We start from the raw sequence: 7,887 nt of genomic DNA, 5'->3' as shown, positions 1-7,887 counted from the left end.
CTTGTAACTGTCTATTAAATAGATTTGGAGAGGTGGTTGCCCGGATATAAGTCGAATCTCTAATGTGTAGTATCTCAGGCTGATTTTAGCTGTAGGTCATGCAGAGTTGAGGGCTATAAGGATAAATTTGGGTGCAACTTTATTGCAAAAGTCGTGGACAATTTTCAAAACTTTTCCAACGCGTGTTCGTTGTAGTTTAAGTTGAGTATAGCAGGAGTTATAGGTTTTTGAATTTTAGTTGTTCATTGTTTCAATCCTATCAGTTTTGCAACAAAAGAGTTGCATTGTTTTATCGGTTTGGAAACCAATTCCGAGACACTCATTATAATAAAAGTTCTAGGGAATGTTATAATCTTTTCAATGAGTTTATATTTGCAAAATTTTGTTAGCTGCAGGGAGTTATGATATCATGTATAGAATGTGCTTGGATGAATATGTGGGCAGACATAACATGCTTAAATTGATTTTTGTTTGCAGGATGTGAGATTAGGCTTAAATGATTTAAAAAGTTATCATATTGTTTCTATACTTATATTTGTTCTAGGTGTCTCGTAATGAAGAACCTAAAGTTATTAGTCTTTCAATGAACGCTTAATCTTAGAAGAGTAATGAACCTGATAAAATCTATTGCTTGCTATTGGGACTGCATGACCAGTTTTAGTTATGCAGCTAGTTCAATGAAGTAAACCATCTTTTCTGTAGAGATGTTATATATAAAAGTTGTAGCCAACTTCTTTATCTTACTTGTGTAAAAATTTCATGACCATAGGTCTAGTAGTTTGGGAGTTATGATTTTCTCAAGTCCAGTCTTGAAATCTGTGCAGATTCTGTACAGATTTCGAAGCTGACCTTGTTTGCCCAATTTAAACTTCAAATAACTTATTATAAATTATAAAGAAGTTGTAGTACTTTTCTTAATCGTTCCAACAAATTTTGGGTTAATTTTTTGGAGATCTCTAAGTTAAGTTACAACTGTTTTAAGTGTGATCTCTGAATCTGTCCAAATTTGGACAGCAGAGCCTTTCTCGTGTCTTTTGACCTTAATATGCATTGAATTAACTTGATATGTTTATAAATGAATTATAGACAATTCTACTAGCTTTCTAAAAAGTCTGGGAGCACCTGAATTGGATGATTGAGACTCCAATTATGGATTTTTGAATTGAGTAGTTGAATTATGTCCAAGTCTGGACAGAATTTACGTTTAGCATTGTTTGACCTTTCTAAGTGTCAAATCTTGTTGTGATGATAATACTGAAAGGGAAATGTGCCCTTGGGCCATTTCTAAGTATTTTGGTGATTAAGTGCCAACACAAGTGCTTTAATGTGGATTTATGCAATGGATGAACAAAGTGCAAATCTAGAGCAAAGGTATGTTTCTAAGTCTTAGTACATTGGTTTTGTGTACTAATATATTTGTCTAAGTGTTAGAAACAGAAAAAAGAAGAGAAGAGAAGACTTGGCTGTGTGCAGCCAAGGGGCTGCTTCGGTCTGGGGCACCGGACTGTCCGGTGGTGCACCGGACAGTGTCCGGTGCGCCAGGCCGCCTCGGCCGAAGAGGCCGCTCTCGGGTTTTTCTCCGGCGACTTCGGCTAAAATTCACCGGACTGTCCGGTGTGCACCGGACTGTCCGGTGAGCCAACGGTCGACCGGGCCAACGGTCGGCCGCGCGATCGGTGCGCGACACGTGGCCGAGCCAACGGTCGGAAAGGTACACCGGACTGTCCGGTGTGCACCGGACATGTCCGGTGCGCCAACGGTGCGCAGATCTGACTCAGACAGCAACGGTCGGATGCGCTGTTTATGGAAACAAATCGGGCACCGGACAGTGTCCGGTGTGCACCGGACTGTCCGGTGCGCCACGAGACAGAAGGCAAAGATGGCCTTCCAGATTTGTTCCCAACGGCTCCTAGCTGCCTTGGGGCTATAAAAGGGACCCCTTGGCGCATGGAGGAGTACACCAAGCAACTCTTGAGCATTCTTGATCATCCACACTCAGTCTTTGCGCATCCGTTTGTGATTCTAAGTGATTCGAGCTCTGTTCTTGTGAGAAACTGTGAGATAGTCTTTGAGCTCGATTCTTGGCCGTGTGTGTGCGCATTTCGCTGTGGATTTGTGTGTGTTGCTTCCCTCCCTTACTCCGTGCTTCTTTGTGAATCTTAAGTGTAAGGGCGAGAGACTCCAATTTGTGGAGATTCCTTGCAAGTGGGATAAAGATAAGCAAGGCAAAATACTGTGGTATTCAAGTGGGTCTTTGGACCGCTTAAGAGGGGTTGATTGCAACCCTCGTCCGTTGGGACGCCACAACGTGGAGTAGGCAAGTTTTGTACTTGGCCGAACCACGGGATAAATCACCGTGTCTCCTCTGTGTTGAATTCTCTGTGATTATCGTATTGTGCTAGATTTCCTCTTTAGCCACTTGGCAACTATTGTGCTAACCCTTAACAAGTTTTTGTGGCTATAAGTTAAGTTTTTACAGGATCACCTATTCACCCCCCCCTCTAGGTGCTCTCAATTGGTATCAGAGCCGTTCTCTTCAAAAAGGGACTAACCGCCCGAAGAGATGGATCCTAAGGGGAAGGGAATTGTGATCAACGACAAGGAGAAGGAGTCCTTCGTCAACGAGCCAAGGGATGACAAGTCCAATGACTCGGGCTCGGGCCACAAGCGAAAAGATGGGAAGAAGAAGAAGACAAGACGCATCAAGGAGATCGTCTACTACGACAGCGATGAGTCCTCTTCTTCCCAAAAGGACGACGACCACGACAAACAAAGGAAACCGGTTAATTCTAACTTTTCTTTTGACTATTCTACTATTCCGCAAAGTTCAAATTCACATTTGCTTTCTATTCCACTCGGCAAGCCCCCACACTTTGATGGGGAGGACTACGGATTTTGGAGCCACAAAATGCGTAGTCACCTATTCTCTCTCCATCCTAGCATATGGGAGATTGTAGATAGTGGAATGCACTTTAATAGTTCGGATAGTCCTATATTCATTAATGAGCAAATCCATAAGAATGCACAAGCTACTACTGTTCTTCTAGCCTCATTGTGCAGGGATGAATATAATAAAGTGAGTGGCTTGGATAACGCCAAGCAAATCTGGGATACCCTCAAGATCTCTCATGAGGGAAATGACGCTACCTTGCTCACCAAAATGGAGTTGGTGGAGGGCGAGCTTGGACGGTTCGCGATGATAAGGGGCGAGGAGCCAACTCAAACATACAACCGGCTCAAGACTCTTGTCAACAAAATAAGGAGCTATGGAAGCACGCGATGGACGGACCACGACGTCGTCCGCCTAATGCTAAGGTCCTTTACTGTTCTTGATCCTCATTTGGTGAATAATATTCGTGAGAATCCCAGGTACACCAAAATGTCGCCCGAAGAAATTCTTGGAAAATTTGTAAGCGGGCGGATGATGATCAAGGAGGCAAGGTACGTCGATGACGCGTTGAACGGTCCAATCCACGAGCCTCAACCCATTGCTCTCAAGGCATCGAGGAGCAAGGAGGCACTACCAAGCAAGGTGGCGCAAATTGAGGCGGCCGGGCTTAATGATGAAGAAATGGCTCTCATCATTAAGCGATTCAAGACGGTGCTAAAGGGCCGCAATGGACAGCCGAGCAAGACTAAGACCAAGGGGAAGCGATCATGCTTCAAATGCGGTAAGCTTGGTCATTTTATTGCTAACTGTCCTGATAATGAAAGTGACCAGGAAAAGGGAAACAAGAGGGAAAAGAAGAAGCATTATAAGAAGGCAAAGGGCGAGGCGCATCTAGGCAAGGAGTGGGACTCGGATTGCTCCTCGTCCGACTCCGACAATGAAGGACTCGCCGCCACCACCTTCAACAAATCAACCCTCTTCCCCAACGAGCGTCACACATGCCTTATGGCAAGGGAGAAGAAGGTATGTACTCGCAACTCTACCTATGCTTCTTCAAGTGAGGACGAATCTAGTGATGAGGATGAAGTAGATTATTCATGTTTGTTCAAGGGCTTAGATAGATCTAAGATAGACAAAATTAATGAATTAATTGATGCCTTGAATGAAAAGAATATACTTTTAGAAAAGCAAGAAGATTTGTTGTATGAAGAACATGATAAGTTTGTAGAGGCTCAAAAATCTCTTGCATTAGAAATTAAGAGGAATGAAATGCTTGCTTGTGAAGTGTCAACATGCCATGATTCTATTTCTAACTTAAAGAGCATTAATGATGAATTGAATGCTAAATTAGAAGTAGCAAATAAATCTAACTCTTGTGTAGAACATGTTGCAATTTGTACTAGGTGTAAGGATTTTGACATTAATGCTTGTAATGAACACCGAGTTTCAATTTCAAAACTAAATGATGAAGTAGCTAGTCTTAATGCTCAACTTAAGACTAGCAAAAGTGATTTTGATAAACTAAAATTTGCTAGGGATGCCTACACGGTTGGTAGACACCCCTCAATTAAGGATGGGCTTGGCTTCAAGAGGGAAGCCAAGAACTTAACAAGCCATAAGACTCCTATCTCCACCAAGGAGAAAGGGAAGGCTCCTATGGCTAATAGTGTTAAGAAGAATCATGCTTTCATGTACCATGATAGGAGACATGCTAGAAATGCTTGTAATGATTCACATGTTTATGATTCTCATGCCATGTTTGCTCCTAGTTCTTCATATGTGTATGATAGAAATGTTACTAGGAAAAATGTTGTTCCTAAAAAGAATGTTATTCATGCTCCTAGGAAAGTAGCAAATGAACCTTCTACCATTTATTATGCCTGCAATGCTCCCTTTGCTATTTGTAGAAAGGGTAAAAAGGTAATTGCTAGGAAGTTAGGGGCAAGATGCAAGGGAGATAAAACTTGCATTTGGGTCCCTAAGAATATTTGTGCTAACCTTGCAGGACCCAACATGAGTTGGGTACCTAAAACCCAAGCCTAAATTTGCCTTGCAGGTTTATGCATCCGGGGGTTCAAGCTGGATTATAGACAGCGGATGCACAAACCATATGACGGGGGAGAAGAAGATGTTCACCTCCTACGTCAAGAATAAGAATTCCCAAGATTCAATTATATTCGGTGATGGGAATCAAGGCAAGGTAAAAGGGCTAGGTAAAATTGCAATTTCTAATGAGCACTCTATATCTAATGTGTTCTTAGTAGAGTCTCTTGGTTATAATTTGCTATCTGTTAGTCAATTATGCAACATGGGGTATAACTGTCTATTTACAAATGTAGATGTGTCTGTCTTTAGAAGAAGTGATGGTTCACTAGCTTTTAAGGGTGTATTAGACGGCAAACTTTATTTAGTTGATTTTGCAAAAGAAGATGCCGGTCTAGATGCATGCTTAATAGCTAAGACTAGCATGGGTTGGCTGTGGCATCGCCGCTTAGCACATGTGGGGATGAAGAACCTTCACAAGCTTCTAAAGGGAGAACACGTGATAGGTCTAACTAATGTTCAATTCGAAAAAGATAGACCTTGTGCAGCTTGTCAAGCAGGTAAACAGGTGGGAGGAGCGCATCACAGCAAGAATGTGATGACCACTTCAAGACCTCTGGAGCTGTTGCATATGGATCTCTTCGGACCCGTCGCCTATCTGAGCATAGGAGGAAGTAAGTATGGTCTGGTTATTGTTGATGACTTTTCCCGCTTCACTTGGGTGTTCTTTTTGCAGGATAAGTCTGAAACCCAAGGGACCCTCAAGCGCTTCCTCAGGAGAGCTCAAAATGAGTTTGAGCTCAAAGTGAAGAAGATAAGGAGCGACAACGGGTCCGAGTTCAAGAATCTTCAAGTGGAGGAATTCCTTGAAGAAGAAGGGATCAAGCATGAGTTCTCCGCTCCCTACACACCACAGCAAAATGGTGTGGTAGAGAGGAAGAACAGGACGCTCATCGATATGGCGAGAACGATGCTAGGAGAGTTCAAGACCCCCGAGTGCTTTTGGACGGAAGCCGTGAACACGGCTTGCCACGCCATCAACAGGGTCTACCTTCATCGCCTACTCAAGAAGACGTCAGAGCAAGTTTTTGATTGTGATGATATAGATGAAGAAGATGTTCCGACGGCCGCTATACGGACCATGGCGATTGGAGAAGTACGGCCACAGGAACAAGATGAACGAGATCAACCTTCTTCCTCAACAAAGGTGCATACCCCAACCGAAGATGACGAACAGGTACCTCAAGTGGAGGCGCTTGATCAAGGGGGAGCACAAGATGATCATGTGATGGAGGAAGAAGCGCAACCGGCACCTCCAACCCAAGTTCGAGCGATGATTCAAAGGGATCATCCCGTCGACCAAATTCTGGGTGACATTAGCAAGGGAGTAACTACTCGATCTCGATTAGTTAATTTTTGTGAACATTACTCTTTTGTCTCTTCTATTGAGCCTTTCAGGGTAGAGGAGGCCTTGCTAGATCCGGACTGGGTGTTGGCCATGCAGGAGGAGCTTAACAACTTCAAGCGTAATGAAGTTTGGACACTGGTGCCTCGTCCAAAGCAAAATGTTGTGGGAACCAAGTGGGTGTTCCGCAACAAACAGGACGAGCACGGGGTGGTGACGAGGAACAAGGCTCGACTTGTGGCAAAAGGTTACGCCCAAGTCGCAGGTTTGGATTTCGAGGAGACTTTTGCTCCTGTGGCTAGGCTAGAGTCAATTCGAATCTTGCTAGCATATGCCGCTCACCATTCTTTTAGGCTGTACCAAATGGATGTGAAGAGCGCTTTCCTCAACGGGCCAATCAAGGAGGAGGTGTACGTGGAGCAACCCCCTGGCTTCGAGGATGAACGGTACCCCGACCACGTGTGTAAGCTCTCTAAGGCGCTCTATGGACTTAAGCAAGCCCCAAGAGCATGGTATGAATGCCTTAGAGATTTCTTAATTACTAATGCTTTCAAGGTTGGGAAAGCCGATCCAACTCTTTTTACTAAGACTTGTAATGGTGATTTGTTTGTGTGCCAAATTTATGTCGATGACATAATATTTGGTTCTACTAACCAAAAGTCTTGTGAAGAGTTTAGCAGGGTGATGACGCAGAAATTCGAGATGTCGATGATGGGCGAGTTGAACTACTTCCTTGGGTTCCAAGTGAAGCAACTCAAGGATGGCACCTTCATCTCCCAAACGAAGTACACGCAAGATCTGCTAAAGCGGTTTGGAATGAAGGACGCCAAGCCCGCAAAGACTCCGATGGGGACCGACGGACACACCGACCTCAACAAAGGAGGTAAGTCCGTTGATCAAAAAGCATACCGGTCAATGATAGGTTCCTTGCTTTACTTATGTGCTAGTAGACCGGATATTATGCTTAGCGTATGCATGTGTGCTAGATTTCAATCCGATCCTAAGGAGTGTCACTTAGTGGCGGTGAAGCGGATTCTTAGATATTTGGTTGCTACGCCTTGCTTCGGGCTCTGGTATCCAAAGGGGTCTACCTTTGACTTGGTTGGATACTCAGACTCCGACTATGCCGGATGTAAGGTCGATAGGAAGAGTACATCGGGGACGTGCCAATTCTTAGGAAGGTCCCTGGTGTCATGGAACTCTAAGAAACAAACATCCGTTGCCCTATCCACCGCTGAGGCCGAGTACGTTGCCGCAGGACAGTGTTGCGCGCAACTACTTTGGATGAGGCAAACCCTCAGGGACTTTGGCTACAATCTGAGCAAAGTCCCACTCCTATGTGATAATGAGAGTGCTATCCGCATGGCGGAGAATCCTGTTGAGCACAGCCGCACAAAGCACATAGACATCCGGCATCACTTTTTGAGAGACCACCAGCAAAAGGGAGATATCGAAGTGTTTCATGTTAGCACCGAGAACCAGCTAGCCGATATCTTCACTAAGCCTCTAGATGAGAAGACCTTTTGCAGGTTGCGTAGTGAGCTAAATG

Source organism: Zea mays, chromosome 1, assembly GCF_902167145.1.
Source record: "Zea mays cultivar B73 chromosome 1, Zm-B73-REFERENCE-NAM-5.0, whole genome shotgun sequence".
Lineage (NCBI taxonomy): Eukaryota > Viridiplantae > Streptophyta > Magnoliopsida > Poales > Poaceae > Zea > Zea mays.
The sequence above is the reverse complement of the archived record's forward strand: the minus strand, read 5'-3'. Positions refer to the sequence as shown.